Genomic DNA, 19,742 nt, shown 5'->3' with positions numbered 1-19,742 from the left:
TGCAATATGTCTCCTACTTGTTCATTCAATGCCTACAAGACTTGGGTGGTCCAAAACACAAATTAATTTTCATTCTAAATGTCTACAGTTGAAACCAGAAGTTTACGTACAGTACACTATATAAAAATACACATATGCATGTTTTACACAATATCTAACATGAAATCAGAATAAACCTTTACCATCTTAGGTCAATTAGGATTATCATAATTATTAATATTTGCCAATTGCCAGAATAATGAGAGAGAATTTTTAAGACATTTTTATTACTGCAAAGTCAAAAGTTTGGTCAAACATTTAAGACAGTCTTCCACAAGTTTCTCACAATAGTTGGTTGGAATTTGGGCCCATTCCTCCTGACAAAACTGGTGTAACAGATCCAGGTTTGTAGGTCGCCTTGCTCGCATCGGCCTTTTCAGCTTTTCCCAAAAATTTTCAATAGGATTGAGATCAGGGCTTTGTGATGGCCGCTCCAAAACATTTACTTTGTTATCTTTAACCCCTTCATGACCAGGGGATTTTTCGTTTTTCCGTGTTCGTTTTTCGCTCCCCTCCTTCCCAGAGCCATAACTTTTTTATTTTTCCGTCAATTTGGCCATGTGAGGGCTTATTTTTTGCGGGACGAGTTGTACTTTTGAACGACATCATTGGTTTTAACATGTCATGTACTAGAAAACGGGAAAAAAATTCCAAGTGCGGTGAAATTGCAAAAAAAAGTGCAATCCCACATTGTTTTTTTGTTTGGCTTTTTTGCTAGGTTCACTAAATGCTAAAAATGACCTGCCATTATGATTCTCCAGGTCATTACGAGTTCATAGACACCAAACATGACTAGGTTATTTTTTATCTAAGTGGTGAAAAAAAATTCCAAACTTTGCTAAAAAAAAAAAAAAAAAATTGCGCCATTTTCCGATACTCGTAGCGTCTCCATTTTTCGTGATCTGGGGTCGGTTGAGGGCTTATTTTTTGCGTGCCGAGATGACGTTTTTAATGATAGCATTTCGGTGCAGATACGTTCTTTTGATCGCCCGTTATTGCATTTTAATGCAATGTCGCGGCGACCAAAAAAACGTAATTCTGGCGTTTCGAGTTTTTTTCCCGCTACGCTGTTTAGCGATCAGGTTAATACTTTTTTTTATTTGATAGATCGGGCAATTCTGAGCGCGGCGATACCAAATATGCGTAGATTTGATATTTTTTTTATTGATTTATTTTGATTGGGGCGAAAGGGGGGTGATTTAAACTTTTATGTTTTTTTTATCTTTTTCACATTTTTTTAAACTTTTTTTTTTAACTTTTGCCATGCTTCAATAGCCTCCATGAGAGGCTAGAAGCAGGCACAAGCCGATCGGCTCTGCTACATAGCAGCGATCTGCTGATCGCTGCTATGTAGCAGAATTGCACGTGTGCTGTGAGCGCCGACCACAGGGTGGCGCTCACAGCGACGGGCAATCAGTAACCATAGAGGTCTCAAGGACCTCTATGGCTACAATGGAGACGCATCGCCGACCCCCGGACATGTGACGGGGGTCGGCGATGACGTCATTTCCGGCCGCCCGGCCGGAAGCGGTAGTTAAATGCCGCTGTCTGCGTTTGACAGCGGCATTTAACTAGTTAATAGGTGCGGGCAGATCGCGATTCTGCCCGCGCCTATTACGGGCACATGTCAGCTGTTCAAAACAGGTGACATGTCCCGGCTTTGGTGCGGGCTCACCGCGGAGCCCTGCATCAAAGCAGGGGAGCCGGCATCGGACGGTATAGTACGTCCGATGCCGGTAAGGGGTTAAGCCACTTTGTTACCATTTTGGCAGCATTCTTCAGGTCATTGTCCATTTGAAAGACCCATTTCCGCCGAAGCTTTAACTTCCTGGCTGATGTCTTGAGATGCTGCTTCATAATTGCCACATAATCTTCACAAAGAAGCAGTGTGTTTCAGGTGTGAATTAAAATGTATCCACAAGTGTGTCTCTAATTAACTCAGATGTTGCCAAAAACCCTATCAGAAGTTTCCAAACACATGACATCATCATATGGGCAGTGCAGAATTGTTTAAAGGCATAGTAATTTTAGTGTATGTAAACTTTTGACTTTGCAATAAGTAATAAAAATGCCTTAAAACATTTTCTCTAATTATTCTGGCATTTGGCAAATATTAATAATTATGGTAATCCTAATTCACCTAAAACAGGAAAAAGTTTATTCTGATTCCATGTCAGATATTGAGAAAAACATGCATATGTGTCTTTTCATATAGTGTATGGAAACTGTATCTATTTAATGCCATGATCTAATATTTTTTTACTAATATACTTTAATTCAAAAGTCCATATCCTTTCCTAACTACACTAACTGCTGTATTTGTTTATTTTTTGCTAACCTTTTTTTTAATGATGCTTCATTTGAAAATCCCACTGCATAGGATACTCTGTCCCCTCCCTGTAACGAAGCATCATCAGTGACCTTCGCTTCAGGGGCTGGGCTAGTCCCTGCTTTACTGAGCATGTGTCAGTTCTCAATTCCGACAGATGCTCAGTAGATTCTTCTCGCTGTGCAATGTGCACAATGACAGTGCACTCTCGCCAACTCTGATCAGAATTAACAAGCCGGTAACAGTGCACTGTCAGTTCGCATTGTGAGACAATTACCCAGCTTGCAGAGACCAGCGCTGCCCCCCGTGAGCATAAGTGTTGTTATTTTACTGGGCGAAACATAGTGATTGAAGCATGTTGTCCGTGTAGTGGACAACCACTTTAAATGCTATAGAAACTTAGATGGCCTATCAATATAAAATCCTATAATATCCTGTCATTGAGGAGGTAGGGAAAAAAGTCAAGAAAACACAATATTGCTATCGGATATGATAAGATGCCCTCTAATATACCCATTGCTAATAATAATTTTTGAGGACAGCGATGAATCAGGAAATATAAAAATGGAAACAGGAACTCTTCATATCTGAATACAGAATGCCAGGAAGAGCCAGAGGGCACATAAAAGAAGATTGGAAAACAAGTTGTCTGCCAAAAAGAAAGCGTGGCCATCAAACAGCATCTGATCATACATGGCAGCTCTTGCCAACCCATATAAAATGTTTTGAAAAATGGAAATATTCCCGTCACTGCAGTTTACTATAAACAATAATTGTGTGCATCTTGAATGCTTTGAGAAAATAAGTTTCCTGTATTATTGTAAATTATTTCTATTTATTTCTTTAGTAGATTTTCTATAAATAAAGTTGTGCTCAAAAGTTTACATACCCCAGCAGAATTTTTGCTTTCTTGGCCTTTTTTCAGAGTTATGAATGATAACACCAAATCTTTTTCTCCACTCATGGTTAGTGGTTGGGTGAAACTATTTATTGTCAAACTACTGTGTTTTCTCTTTTTAAATCATAACGACAACCCAAAACATCCAAATGACCCTGATCAAAAGTTCACATACCCTGGTGATTTTGGCCTGATGACATGCACAGAAGTTGCCACAAATGGGTTTGAATGGCTACTAAAGGTAGCATCCTTACTTGTGACCTGTACTAAGTGTGTGTGCATAAAAGCTGAGTGAGTTTCTGGGATCCAGACAGACTCTTGCATCTTTCATCCAGTCACTGATGTTTCTGGAATGTGAGTCATGGGGAAAGCAAAAGAATTGTCAACGGATGTACGGGAAAAGGTAGTTGAACTGTATAAAACTGGAAAGGGATACAAAAATATACTTTGAAGAGAAGGAATATAAACCAGCTCACCCGTGATGAATAAGCTGAGTTTCGGGAGCACGGACCCGCTGTGTCCAGACATGTAGAATCCAAAAGAAAAAAAATTTCCAGCTTCACCGAATCAGTGAAAAAAAGTTTTCTTTATTCACAAACTTAAACATGGAGGATACAAACTTCAGCACAAACCACATGGGTACGAATCTCAACGCGTTTCTGGAGACTAAGCTCCCTTAATCATGACATTATGATTAAGGGAGCTTAGTTGAGATTCGTACCCATATGGTTTGTGCTGAAGTTTGTATCCTCCATGTTTAAGTTTGTGAATAAAGAAAACTTTTTTCACGGATTCGGTGAAGCTGGATATTTTCTTCTTTTGGACCATACAAAAAGATATCCAAGGAAATGATAATGCAAGTCAGCGGCGTTTAAACTGTGATTAACAAATGGAAAATCAGGGACTCTGTAAAAACAAAACCACAGTCAGGTAGACCAACAAAATGTTGTCCACAACTGCCAGGAATATTGTTCAACATGCAAAAAAAAAACACAAATAACATCAGCTGAAATACTGGGCTCTCTGAAAAGTAGTGGTGTGGCTGTGTCTAGATGCACAATAAGGAGGCACTTGAAGAAAAATGGGCTGCGTGGTCGAGTCGCCAGAAGAAAGCCATTACTGTGCAAATGCCACAAAGTATCTCACCAACAATATGCAAAACAGCACAGAGACAAGCCTCAAAACTTCTGGAAGAAGGTAATTTGGAGTGATGAGACCAATATTTAACTTTTTGGCCACAACTATAAGCGTTACATTTGGACAGAGGTCAGCAAGGCCCATGATAAAAGGAACACCATTCCTACTGTAAAGCATGGAGGTGGATCGCTGATGTTTTGGGGATGTGTGAGTTACAAAGGCACAGGATACTTGATCAAAGTTGAAGGAAAGATGAATGCAGCACATTATCAGCAAATACTGCTGCGCATGGGACGTCCTTGGACGTTCCAACATGACAACGATACAAAACACAAGGCCAAGTCGACCTGTCAATGGCTACAGCAGAACAAAGTGAAGGTTCTGGCGTGGTTATCTCAGTCTACTGACCTCAATATCAATGAGCCACTCTGCGGAGATCTCAAGCGCTCAGTTCATGCTAGACAGCCAAGGAATTTACAGGACCTGGAGGCTTTTTGCCAATAAGAGTGGACAGCTTTACCATCTGAGAATATAAAGAATCTCATCCACAACTACCACAAAAGACTTCAAGCTGTCAATGATGTTAGAGGGGGTAATACATGGTATTAAGAAATGGGGTATGTAAACTTTTAATCGGGGTCATTTGGATGTTTTGGGTTGTCACTATGATTTAAAAAGAGAAAACACAGTAGTTTGACAATAAATGGTGTAACAACCATGCCGGCATCACTGCGAGGCCTCCCATCCCCCACCTGCCTTACACATTAACTTACTCACTACTCTGGGCCAGGCTGTGAGTTCTGTCTTCTGCCAGTTCCATGCTGTGTGCTTTATGTCTCCTGCCTGCTCTGTGCATGCTTCCTGGCTGTGTGCATAGAGGGCGGCGCTGGCAATTCCTGATTCTTATTGAGACTGTTTGCACCTTACTAAGATGTCCCTGGCCAATTGCCAAGGGGCCTCTGATACTTAAGGCATCCCCAGCCATTGGAGGATGCCTGAGCAACTTTCTCCCTCAGTTAGTGTCTTGCTTACTGAGCTGCCAGGTCCTGTCCTGTCTTAGCCACCCAGTGGGGCTTTCTACCCTGGTCTGAATCCTTGTCTTTGTGCCTTGTCCCGTTACTGTCCCTGTCTGTACTCTGGTCTACATCTGTACCTGTTGTTTCCTTGTCTGTTGCCTTTTCCACTAAGCTGTGAGTACCCTTGTGTCCATTCCTTCCTGCTCCGCTCATCTCAACCTGTGGCTCTGCCTCTCTGCTCTGCTCCGCTCATCTCAACCTGTGGCTCTGCCTCTCTGCTCTGCTCGCCACAACCTGTGGTTCTGTGCCTTCCTGCTCTGCTTGCCACAAACCCGCGGCTCTGCTCTGTTCTGCTGCTCACTTTGCGGCTCTGCCCACTGCAACCTGTGGCTCTGCGCCTCTCTGCTCTGCTCGCTGCAACCTGTGACTCTGCGCCTCTCTGCTCTGCCTGCTGCAACCTGTGGCTCTGTGCCTCTCTGCTCTGCTCGCTGCAACCTATGGCTCTGCGCCCATCTGCTCTGCTCATTGCAACCTGTGGCTCTATGCCTTTCTGTTCTTGCCTCCCCCTCCAGCGGTTCTGCTCTTGGCTTTGCCTCCAGCGGTTCTGCACTTGGCTCAACCTCCAGCGGTTCTGCTCTTGGCTCTGCCTGTAGTGGTTCTGGTCTTTGCTCCGCGTCCTTTAGCTCTGTTCTTAGCTCTGCCTCCAGCGGTTCTGCCCTTTGCTCTGCCTCCTTCAGCTCTGCTCCCAGCTCCATCTCCTGTGGTTCTGCTCTTAGCTCTGCCTCCTACGTTTCTGCTCTTAGCTCCACCTCCTGTGGTTCTGCTCTTAGCTCTGCCTCCTGTAGTTCTGCTTTGCATCCGCTTTTTGTGGACCTGCTCTACTTCCATTCTGCAACCTGCAGGTCAGGTACCTACCTGTTCCCATATACTCTCCTGTCTGAACAGGTCCTTACCTGTTTCCATATACCTGCCTGTATTCTGGTCCCTACCTAGTCAGTACCTGCCCTGCCAGAGTACCAGCCTTGTCCGCTTGTCCTGCCAGAGTGCCAGCCATACACACCTGTCAGTGTCTCAGCCATGCCTGCACACCAGTGTCTCAGTCGTGCCCGCCTGCCAGTGTCTCAGCCGAGCCCGCCTGCCTGTGTCTCAGCTGTGCCCGCCTACCTGTGTCTCAGTCGTGCTCGCCTACCTGTGTCCCAGCTGTGCCCGCCTGCCTGTATATCAGCTGTGCCTGCCCGCCAGTCAAGCCCATTGCCTGCTCCTGTCCTAACGTTCCATCCACGGTGGGATCAGCAGCCACAGCCAGACACCACCCTGGTGTGGTACCTGGCAGCTACCTGCCGCACAAGTCTGACCTCACCATCAGAGGCTCCAGTGAACACCAAGGTAGCTGCTTAGTCACGCCCCTTCCAGGATAGTTTTGGCGTTATCATTCATATTCTCTGAAAAAGGCCAAGAAAGCAAACATTCTGCCAGGGTATGTAAACTTTTCAGCACAACTGTATCTGATGGTGGGTGCTTAGGCCTCTACAACCAACACATATGGGGAAGGCAAATGGTCCACTGACTTCTGTCAGAAGCCCCATCCAGCACCATGGGCCTCAGGTGTGATACCGGTTATGATCTGGTGGCCTAGGAGCAGCATGAGATGTACTCTGGAGAAGGTGGTACCTGTACTGACCGCAAACCCTGAACTTAGCAGCGCAACTAGAAGTAGCCGTGGGGGGTACCTAACACTCCCTAGACCCCTCGACACAGCCTAAGAACTAACTTCCCCTAAAGACAGAAACAGGAAACCTATCTTGCCTCAGAGAAAATCCCCAAAGGATAGACAGCCCCCCACAAATATTGACTGTGAGAGGAGAGGGAAATAACATACGCAGACATGAAATCAGGATTTAGCATAGGAGGCCATACTAGCTAAAAAGAAAGAATAGGACAGAGTACTATGCGGTCAGTATTAAAACACTAGAAAATATCCACCACTGAAAATACAAAACACCACATCTGACTAAAGACATGGAGGGTATATCTGCATCTCCAGAGCCACAGCTTGGCTGCAAAAAATCCTTCACAGACAAAGCTGGACTAGACAAAACATGAAAATGCACAGAACTATAAGGTCCACAGCAGGTGGACAGCAAAAACAAAGCCAGACCTTATCTTTGTTGAAATGAACAGCAGAACAGAAGAAACCAGGAATGGATGTGAATCCTCCAAAAACAATGGACAACTGGCACTGACTAAAGGATAAAGCAGGACTGAATAGCCCAGCCCAAATTGCAAAAAATAGAAACACCTGATAAATGCTGCGATCCAACTACCGCAGCACTACCACTCATAACCACCGGAGGGAGCCCAAGAGCAAAATTCACAACAGTACCCCCCCTTGAGGAGGGGTCACCGAACCCTCACCAGAGCCCCCAGGCCGATCAGGACGAGCCAAATGAAAGGCACGAACCAAATCGTCAGCATGAACATCGGAGGCAACAACCCAAGAATTATCCTCCTGGCCATAACCCCTCCATTTGACCAGATACTGAAGCTTCCGCCTCGAAAAACGAGAATCCAAAATCTTCTCAATCACATACTCCAACTCCCCATCAATCAACACCGGGGCCGGAGGATCAACAGAGGGAACAACGGGCACCACATACTTCCGCAACAAAGATCTATGGAAAACATTATGGATGGAAAAAGAGGCTGGAAGGGCCAAACGAAAAGACACTGGATTGATAATCTCAGAAATCCTATAAGGACCAGTAAACCGAGGCTTGAACTTAGGGGAAGAAACCTTCATGGAACATGACGGGAAGACAACCAGACCAAATCCCCAACCCGAAGCTGGGAACCAACACACCGACGACAGTTAGCAAAACGCTGAGCCTCCTCCTGAGACAACACCAAATTGTCCACCACATGAGCCCAAATCTGCTGCAGCCTGTCAACCACAGAATCCACACCAGGACAATCAGAAGGCTCAACCTGCCCTGAAGAAAAACGAGGATGAAAACCAAAATTACAAAAAAAAGGCGAAACCAAGGTAGCAGAACTAGCCCGATTATTAAGGGCAAACTCGGCCAATGGCAAGAAAGCCACCCAATCATCCTGGTCAGCAGACACAAAGCATCTCAAATAAGTTTCCAAGGTCTGATTAGTTCGCTCGGTCTGGCCATTTGTCTGAGGATGAAATGCGGAAGAAAAAGACAAATCAATGCCCAGCCTAGCACAAAAGGCCCGCCAAAACCTAGAAACAAACTGGGAACCTCTATCGGACACAATATTCTCCGGAATGCCATGCAAACGAACCACATGCTGAAAAAACAACGGAACCAAATCAGAAGAGGAAGGCAATTTAGGCAAAGGTACCAAATGAACCATCTTAGAAAACCGGTCACAAACCACCCAGATAACCGACATCCTCTGGGAAACCGGAAGATCTGAAATAAAATCCATAGAAATATGCGTCCAAGGTCTCTCAGGGACCGGCAAAGGCAGAAGCAACCCACTAGCGCGGGAACAGCAAGGCTTAGCCCGCGCGCAAATCCCACAGGACTGCAAAAAAGAACGCACATCCCGCGACAAAGAAGGCCACCAAAAGGACCTACCAACCAAATCTCTGGTACCAAAAATCCCAGGATGGCCAGCCACCACAGAACAATGAACCTCAGAAATCACTTTACTAGTCCATCTATCAGGAACAAACAGTTTCCCCACTGGACAGCGGTCAGGTTTATTAGCCTGAAATTCCTGAAGAACCCGTCGTAAATCAGGGGAGATGGCAGAAAGAACCACCCCTTCCTTCAGAATGCCGACTGGCTCAAGAACCCCAGGGGAATCAGGAAAAAAACTCCTAGAGAGGGCATCCGCCTTAACATTCTTAGTACCAGGAAGGTACGAGACCACAAAATCAAAACGGGAGAAAAACAGAGACCATTGAGCCTGTCTAGGATTCAATCATTTGGCAGACTCGAGGTAAATCAGATTCTTATGATCGGTCAGGACCACAATACGGTGCTTGGCCCCCTGGCCCCCTCAAGCCAATGACGCCACTCCTCAAATGCCCGCTTCATAGCCAACAACTCCCGATTGCCGACATCATAATTGCGTTCCGCAGGCGAAAACTTCCGAGAAAAGAAGGCACACGGTTTCATCAAGGAACCATCAGAATTCCTCTGAGACAAAACGGCCCCTGCCCCAATCTCAGACGCGTCAACCTCAACCTGAAATGGAAGAGAAACATCCGGCTGACGCAACACAGGGGCAGAAGTAAATCAGCGTTTAAGCTCCTGAAAGGCAGAAACAGTCGCAGAGGACCAATTCGTTACATCAGAGCCTTTCTTCGTCAAATCGGTCAGAGGTTTAACCACACTGGAGAAGTTGGCAATGAAACGACGATAAAAATTAGCAAAGCCCAAGAATTTCTGAAGGCTCTTCACAGATGTGAGCTGAATCCAATCATGAATGGCCTGAACCTTAACCGGATCGATTTCTATAGATGAGGGAGAATAAATGAAGCCCAAAAAAGAAACCTTCTGCACTCCAAAGAGGTACTTCGACCCCTTCACAAACAAAGCATTATTACGGAGGATCTGAAATACCATCCTGACCTGTTTCACATGAGACTCCCAATCATCGGAAAAAATCAAAATATCATCCAAATATACAACCATGAATTTATCAAGATAACTCCGAAAGATATCATGAATGAAGGACTGGAACACTGATGGGGCATTAGAGAGTCCGAATGGCAACACAAGGTATTCAAAATGGCCTTCGGGCATATTAAATGCAGTTTTCCATTCGTCACCCTGTTTAATACGAATAAGATTATATGCCCCTCGAAAGTCAATCTTAGTAAACCAGCATGCCCCCTTAATCCTAGCAAACAAATCAGTAAGCAAAGGCAAAGGGTATTGAAATTTGACCGGGATCTTATTCAAGAGGCGATAATCAATACACGGTCTCAAGGAGCCATCCTTCTTGGCAACAAAAAAAAAACCTGCTCCCAATGGTGAAGAAGATGGCCGAATATGCCCCTTCTCCAAAGACTCCTTAATATAGCTCCGCATGGCGGCATGTTCTGGCACAGACAGGTTGAAAATTCGACCCTTAGGGAACTTACAACCTGGAATCAAGTCAATAGCACAATCATAGTCCCTATGTGGTGGAAGGGAACTGGATTTGGGCTCATCGAATACATCCTGGAAATCTGACAAAAACTCAGGAATTTCAGAAGAGGGGGAAGAGGAAATTGACATCAAAGGAACGTGACCATGAACCCCCTGACAACCCCAACTAGTCACAGACATAGATTTCCAATCTAACACCGGATTATGTAGCTGTAACCATGGAAAACCCAGCACAATATCATCATGCAAATTATGCAACACCAGAAAACGACAATCTTCCTGATGGGCTGGCACCATGCGCATGGTCAGCTGTGTCCAAAACTGAGGTTTATTTTTAGCCAACGGTGTAGCATCAATGCCCCTTAAAGGAATAGGGTTCTGCAAAGGCTGCAAGGGGAAACCACAACGTGTGGCAAATTCTAAGTCCATTAAATTCAGAGCGGCGCTTGAATCCACAAATGCCATGACAGAAAATGACGATAATGAGCAGATCAAGGTCACAGATAACAGAAATTTAGGTTGTACAGTACTGATGGTAACAGAAATAGCGATTCTCTTTGTACGCTTAGGGCAATCAGAAAGAACATGAGCAGAATTGCCGCAGTAAGAACACAACCTATTCTGACGCCTAAATCCTTGTTCTAAATCCTCCAGCTCTAGACAAAATCCTATCACACTGCATAGGCTCAGGGCTCCGCTCGGAGGACAACGCCACAGTGTGCACAACTCTGCGCTCGCGCAAGCGCCGATCAATCTGAATGGCCAGAGACATAGAATCACTCAGACCAGCAGGCGTGGGGAGCCCCACCATAACATCTTTAACGGATTCAGAAAGACCCTTTCTGAAAATTGCCGCCAAGGCATCCTCATTCCATTTAGTCAGTACAGACCATTTTCAAAATTTCTGGCAATACGATTCTGCCGCTTCTTGACCCTGACACAGGGCCAACAAGATCTTCTCAGCTTGATCCACAGAATTAGGCTCATCATACAATAACCCCAATGCTTGAAAGAAAGAATCAACATTAAGCAAAGCAGGATTGCCAGATTCCAGGGAAAATGCCCAATCCTGTGGGTCACCACGCAGCAGGGATATGATGATTTTAACCTGCTGAATGGGATCACCAGAGGACCGGGGTCTCAATGCAAAAAACAGTTTACAGTTATTTTTGAAACTCAAAAATTTGGATCTGTCACCAAAAAATAAATCAGGAGTGGGAATCTTAGGTTCTAAGGCAGGAGTCTGAATAATATAATCTGAAATACCCTGTACCCTAGCAGCAAGCTGATCCACCCGAGAAACTAACTCCTGAACATCCATGTTATTACTAGGTTCCGTAGCCACCCAGAGATTAAGAGGGAGGAAAAGACAAAACAAGCTAAGGAAAAAAAAATGGCTCAAAACCTTTCCTCCCTTCTTCTGAGATGCAATTAACTCATTGTTGGCCAGTTGTACTGTTATGATCTGGTGGCCTAGGAGCAGCATGAGACGTACTCTGGAGAAGGTGGTACCTGTACTGACCGCAAACCCTGAACTTAGCAGCGCAACTAGAAGTAGCCGTGGGGGGTACTTAACACTCCCTAGACCCCTCGACACAGCCTAAGAACTAACTTCCCCTAAAGACAGAAACAGGAAACCTATCTTGCCTCAGAGAAAATCCCCAAAGGATAGACAGCCCCCCACAAATATTGACTGTGAGAGGAGAGGGAAATAACATACGCAGACATGAAATCAGGATTTAGCATAGGAGGCCATACTAGCTAAAAAGAAAGAATAGGACAGAGTACTATGCGGTCAGTATTAAAACACTAGAAAATATCCACCACAGAAAATACAAAACACCACATCTGACTAAAGACATGGAGGGTATATCTGCATCTCCAGAGACACAGCTTGGCTGCAAAAAATCCTTCACAGACAAAGCTGGACTAGACAAAACGTGAAAATGCACAGAACTATAAGGTCCACAGCAGGTGGACAGCAAAAACAAAGCCAGAACTTATCTTTGTTGAAATGAACAGCAGAACAGAAGAGACCAGGAATGGATGTGAATCCTCCAAAAACAATGGACAACTGGCACTGACTAAAGGATAAAGCAGGACTAAATAGCCCAGCCCAAATTGCAAAAAATAGAAACACCTGATAAATGCTGCGATCCAACTACCGCAGCACTACCACTCATAACCACCGGAGGGAGCCCAAGAGCAGAATTCACAACAGATACCTATATGTACAACAGCACAAGGCCACTGATACCAGCGAGTCACTGCAATGGTCATGTGAGTATTGCTGGGTGTTTTATATATATATATATATATATATATATATATATATACATACACACAGTATATATCCTGTATATATAGAATTATTTTTTTTATTTACTATATGTAATATATATATATATATATATATATATATATCTATAATATAACGCTGGGAGCGTCACTCTGTCCGAAGCCTTTATAGACTGCGCAGGCGCAAGCGCCGGCGCAGTCTGGCCCCCACAGAGTGACGCTCCAAGGAGATCGCGGTATGCATAAACACTGAACGCATACCGCGATCTCCACCGGAGAGTCAGGGACCGCCAGGAGGGTAAGTATATTCACCTTTCCCCGTTCCAGCGCTGCGTGCGGTTCCGTCTCCCGGCTCCTCTGCTGTGACAGTTCAGAGGGCACGATGACACGCTTAATGCGCGCCGGCGCCGCCCTCTGACTTACCAGTCACACGCAGAGGAGCCGGAGTGTGTCTTCAAGAAAATGGCGCCGGAAAGTGCGGACTGCGCAGGCGCCGATTCCTGCTGCATATCATACAATGGTGGCGCAGGATGGGAGCAGCACATGACAGAACGGAGGCAGAATGGCAGCAGCACATGACAGAACGGGCGCAGGATGGCGGCAGCACATGACAGAACGGGCCCAGGATGGCAGCAGCACATGACAGAACGGGCGCAGGATGGCAGCAGCACATGACAGAACGGGCGTAGGATGGCAGCAGCACATGACAGAACGGGCGCAGGATGGCAGCAGCACATGACAGAACGGGCGCAGGATGGGAGCAGCACATGACAGAACGGGCGCAGGATGGGAGCAGCACATGACAGAACAGGGGAGCAGGATGGGAGCAGCACATGACAGAACGGGCGCAGGATGGCAGCAGCACATGACAGAACGGGCGCAGGATGGGAGCAGCACATGACAGAACGGGCGCAGGATGGCAGCAGCACATGACAGAACGGGCGTAGGATGGGAGCAGCACATGACAGAACGGGCGCAGGATGGCAGCAGCACATGACAGAACGGGCGCAGGATGGGAGCAGCACATGACAGAACGGGGGTGCAGGATGGGAGCAGCACATGACAGAACGGGGGCGCAGGATGGGAGCAGCACATGACAGAACGGGGGCACAGGATGGGAGCAGCACATGACAGGATGGGAGCAGCAAATGACAGAATGGAGGCGCAGAATGGGAGCAGCACATGACAGAACGGGGGCGCAGGATGGGAGCAGCACATGACAGAACGGGGGCACAGGATGGGAGCAGCACATGACAGGATGGAGATGCAGGATGGAGCAGCACATGACAGAATGGGGGCGCAGGATGGAGCAGCACATGACAGAATGGGGGCACAGGATGGAGCAGCACATGACAGGATGGGGACGCAGGATGGAGCAGCACATGACAGAATGGGGGCGCAGGATGGAGCAGCACATGACAGAATGGGGGCGCAGGATGGAGCAGCACATGTCAGGATGGGGATGCAGGATGGAGCAGCACATGACAGAATGGGGGCGCAGGATGGAGCAGCACATGACAGAATGGGGGCGCAGGATGGAGCAGCACATGTCAGGATGGGGATGCAGGATGAGAGCAGCACATGACAGGATGGGGGCGCAGGATGGGAGCAGCACATGACAAGATGGGGACGCAGGATGGAGCAGCACATGACAGGATGGGGATGCAGGATGGAGCAGCACATACCAGGATGGAGACCATATACCAATATAAATGCTAACCACCCGGGCGCCTGCGCAGTCCGCGCTTTCCGGCACCATTTTCTTGAAAACACACCTGCAGTGGAGCCGGACGATAGGTGAGTATGGTATTTTTTTTTTTTTATATGGCAGCAGCATACGGGGGCATACACACTGGAGCATCTTATAGTGGGCATATCATACAATGGTGGCGCAGGATGGGAGCAGCACATGACAGAACGGGGGCAGAATGGCAGCAGCACATGACAGAACGGGCGCAGGATGGCAACAGCACATGACAGAACGGGCGCAGGATGGCGGCAGCACATGACAGAACGGGCCCAGGATGGCAGCAGCACATGACAGAACGGGCGCAGGATGGCAGCAGCACATGACAGAACGGGCGTAGGATGGCAGCAGCACATGACAGAACGGGCGCAGGATGGCAGCAGCACATGACAGAACGGGTGCAGGATGGGAGCAGCACATGACAGAACAGGGGAGCAGGATGGGAGCAGCACATGACAGAACGGGCTCAGGATGGCAGCAGCACATGACAGAACGGGAGCAGGATGGGAGCAGCACATGACAGAACAGGGGAGCAGGATGGGAGCAGCACATGACAGAACGGGCGCAGGATGGCAGCAGCACATGACAGAACGGGCGCAGGATGGGAGCAGCACATGACAGAACGGGCGCAGGATGGCAGCAGCACATGACAGAACGGGCGCAGGATGGGAGCAGCACATGACAGAACGGGCGCAGGATGGCAGCAGCACATGACAGAACGGGCGCAGGATGGGAGCAGCACATGACAGAACGGGGGCGCAGGATGGGAGCAGCACATGACAGAACGGGGGCGCAGGATGGGAGCAGCACATGACAGAACGGGGGCGCAGGATGGGAGCAGCACATGACAGGATGGGAGCAGCAAATGACAGAATGGAGGCGCAGAATGGGAGCAGCACATGACAGAACGGGGGCGCAGGATGGGAGCAGCACATGATAGAACGGGGGCACAGGATGGGAGCAGCACATGACAGGATGGGGATGCAGGATGGAGCAGCACATGACAGAATGGAGGCGCAGGATGGAGCAGCACATGACAGAATGGGGGCGCAGGATGGAGCAGCACATGACAGGATGGGGACGCAGGATGGAGCAGCACATGTCAGGATGGGGATGCAGGATGAGAGCAGCACATGACAGGATGGGGGCGCAGGATGGGAGCAGCACATGACAAGATGGGGACGCAGGATGGAGCAGCACATGACAGGATGGGGACGCAGGATGGAGCAGCACATACCAGGATGGAGACCATATACCAATATAAATGCTCACCACCCGGGCGTAGAACGGGTTCAATAGCTAGTATATACAGTGGGGCAAAAAAGTATTTAGTCAGTCAGCAATAGTGCAAGTTCCACCACTTAAGTTCTCATCTTAAAAAGATGAGAGGCGTCTGTAATTTACATCATAGGTAGACCTCAACTATGGGAGACAAACTGAGAAAAAAAAATCCAGAAAATCACATTGTCTGTTTTTTTTAACATTTTATTTGCATATTATGGTGGAAAATAAGTATTTGGTCAGAAACAAAATTTCATCTCAATACTTTGTAATATATCCTTTGTTGGCAATGACAGAGGTCAAACGTTTTCTGTAAGTCTTCACAAGGTTGCCACACACTGTTGTTGGTATGTTGGCCCATTCCTCCATGCAGATCTCCTCTAGAGCAGTGATGTTTTTGGCTTTTCGCTTGGCAACACGGACTTTCAACTCCCTCCAAAGGTTTTCCATAGGGTTGAGATCTGGAGACTGGCTAGGCCACTCCAGGACCTTGAAATGCTTCTTACGAAGCCACTCCTTCGTTGCCCTGGCGGTGTGCTTTGGATCATTGTCATGTTGAAAGACCCAGCCACGTTTCATCTTCAATGCCCTTGCTGATGGAAGGAGGTTTGCACTCAAAATCTCACGATACATCGCCCCATTCATTCTTTCATGTACCCGGATCAGTCGTCCTGACCCCTTTGCAAAGAAACAGCCCCAAAGCATGATGTTTCCACCACCATGCTTTACAGTAGGTATGGTGTTTGATGGATGCAACTCAGTATTCTTTTTCCTCCAAACACGACAAGTTGTGTTTCTACCAAACAGTTCCAGTTTGGTTTCATCAGACCATAGGACATTCTCCCAAAACTCCTCTGGATCATCCAAATGCTCTCTAGCAAACTTCAGACGGGCCCGGACATGTACTGGCTTAAGCAGTGGGACACGTCTGGCACTGCAGGATCTGAGTCCATGGTGGCGTAGTGTGTTACTTATGGTAGGCCTTGTTACATTGGTCCCAGCTCTCTGCAGTTCATTCACTAGGTCCCCCCGCGTGGTTCTGGGATTTTTGCTCACCGTTCTTGTGATCATTCTGACCCCACGGGGTGGGATTTTGCGTGGAGCCCCAGATCGAGGGAGATTATCAGTGGTCTTGTATGTCTTCCATTTTCTAATTATTGTTCCCACTGTTGATTTCTTCACTCCAAGCTGGTTGGCTATTGCAGATTCAGTCTTCCCAGCCTGGTGCAGGGCTACAATTTTGTTTCTGGTGTCCTTTGACAGCTCTTTGGTCTTCACCATAGTGGAGTTTGGAGTCAGACTGTTTGAGGGTGTGCACAGGTGTCTTTTTATACTGATAACAAGTTTAAACAGGTGCCATTACTACAGGTAATGAGTGGAGGAAAGAGGAGACTCTTAACCCCTTTACCCCCAAGGGTGGTTTGCACGTTAATGACCAGGCCAATTTTTACAATTCTGACCACTGTCCCTTTATGAGGTTATAACTCCGAAACGCTTCAACGGATCCTGGTGATTCTGACATTGTTTTCTCGTGACATATTGTACTTCATGATAGTGGTAAAATTTCTTTGATAGTACCTGCGTTTATTTGTGAAAAAAACGGAAATTTGGAGAAAATTTTGAAAATTTCGCAATTTTCAAACTTTGAATTTTTATGCAATTAAATCACAGAGATATGTCACACAAAATACTTAATAAGTAACATTTCCCACATGTCTCCTTTACATCAGCATAATTTTGGAACCAATTTTTTTTTTGTTAGGGAGTTATAAGGGTTAAAAGTTGACCAGCAATTTCTCATTTTTACAACACCATTTTTTTTTAGGGACCACGTCTCATTTGAAGTCATTTTGAGGGGTCTATATGATAGAAAATGCCCAAGTGTGACACCATTCTAAAAACTGCACCCCTCAAGGTGCTCAAAACCACATTCAAGAAGTTTATTAACCCTTCAGGTGTTTAATAGGAATTTTTGGAATGTTTAAATAAAAATGAACATTTAACTTTTTTACACAAAAAATTTACTTCAGCTCCAATTTGTTTTATTTTACCAAGGGTAACAGGAGAAATTGGACCCAAAAAGTTGTTGTCCAATTTGTCCTGAGTACGCTGATACCCCATATGTGGCAGTAAACCACTGTTTGGGCGCATGGGAGAGCTCGGAAGGGAAGGAGCGCTATTTGACTTTTCAATGCAAAATTGACAGGAATTGAGATGGGACGCCATGTTGCGTTTGGAGAGCCACTGATGTGCCTAAACATTGAAACCCCCCACAAGTGACACCATTTTGGAAAGTAGACCCCCTAAGGAACTTATCTGGATGTGTGGTGAGCACTTTGACCCACCAAGTGCTTCACAGAAGTTTATAATGCAGAACCGTAAAAATAAAAAATCATATTTTTTCACAAAAATTATATTTTTGCCCCCAATTTTTTATTTTTCCAAGGGTAAGAGAAGAAATTGGACCTCAAAAGTTGTTGTCCAATTTGTCCTGAGTACGCTGATACCCCATATGTGGCAGTAAACCACTGTTTGGGCGCATGGGAGAGCTCGGAAGGGAAGGAGCGCAGTTTGACTTTTCAATGCAAAATTGACAGAAATTGAGATGGGACGCCATGTTGCGTTTGGAGAGCCACTGATGTGCCTAAACATTGAAACCCCCCACAAGTGACACCATTTTGGAAAGTAGACCCCCTAAGGAACTTATCTAGAGGTGTGGTGAGCACTTTGACCCACCAAGTGCTTCACAGAAGTTTATAATGCAGAACCGTAAAAATAAAAAATCATATTTTTTCACAAAAATTATATTTTTGCCCCCAATTTTTTATTTTTCCAAGGGTAAGAGAAGAAATTGGACCTCAAAAGTTGTTGTCCAATTTGTCCCGAGTACGCTGATACCCCATATGTGGCAGTAAACCACTGTTTGGGCGCATGGGAGAGCTCGGAAGGGAAGGAGCGCCGTTTGACTTTTCAATGCAAAATTGACAGGAATTGAGATGGGACGCCATGTTGCGTTTGGAGAGCCACTGATGTGCCTAAACATTGAAACCCCCCACAAGTGACACCATTTTGGAAAGTAGACCCCCTAAGGAACTTATCTGGATGTGTGGTGAGCACTTTGACCCACCAAGGGCTTCACAGAAGTTTATAATGCAGAGCCATAAAAATAAAACAAAATTTTTTTCCCACAAAAATTATTTTTTAGCCCCCAGTTTTGTATTTTCCCTAGGGTAACAGGAGAAATTGGACCCCAAAAGTTGTTGTCCAATTTGTCCTGAGTACGCTGATACCCCATATGTGGGGGGGAACCACCGTTTGGGCGCATGGGAGGGTTCGGAAGGGAAGGAGCGCCATTTGGAATGCAGACTTAGATGGAATGGTCTGCAGGCGTCACATTGCGTTTGCAGAGCCCCTAATGTACCTAAACAGTAGAAACCCCCCACAAGTGACACCATTTTGGAAAGTAGACCCCCTAATGAACTCATCTTGATGTGTTGTGAGAGCTTTGAACCCCCAAGTATTTCACTACAGTTTATAACGCAGAGCCATGCAAATAAAAAATATTTTTTTTTCCACAAAAATTATATTTTAGCCCCCAGTTTTGTATTTTTCCAAGGTTAGCAGGAGAAATTGGACCCTAAATGTTGTTGTCCAATTTGTCCTGAGTACGCTGATACCCGATATGTGGGGGGGAACCACCGTTTGGGCGCATGGGAGGGCTCGGAAGGGAAGGAGCATCATTTGGAATGCAGACTTAGATGGATTGGTCTGCAGGCGTCACATTGCGTTTGCAGAGCCCCTAATGTACCTAAACAGTAGAAACCCCCCACAAGTGACCCCATATTGGAAACTAGACCCCTCAATG

This window comes from Ranitomeya imitator, chromosome 5 (assembly GCF_032444005.1).
Source record: "Ranitomeya imitator isolate aRanImi1 chromosome 5, aRanImi1.pri, whole genome shotgun sequence".
NCBI classification, from domain to species: Eukaryota; Metazoa; Chordata; class Amphibia; order Anura; family Dendrobatidae; genus Ranitomeya; species Ranitomeya imitator.
Note: the sequence above shows the minus strand (reverse complement) of the source record.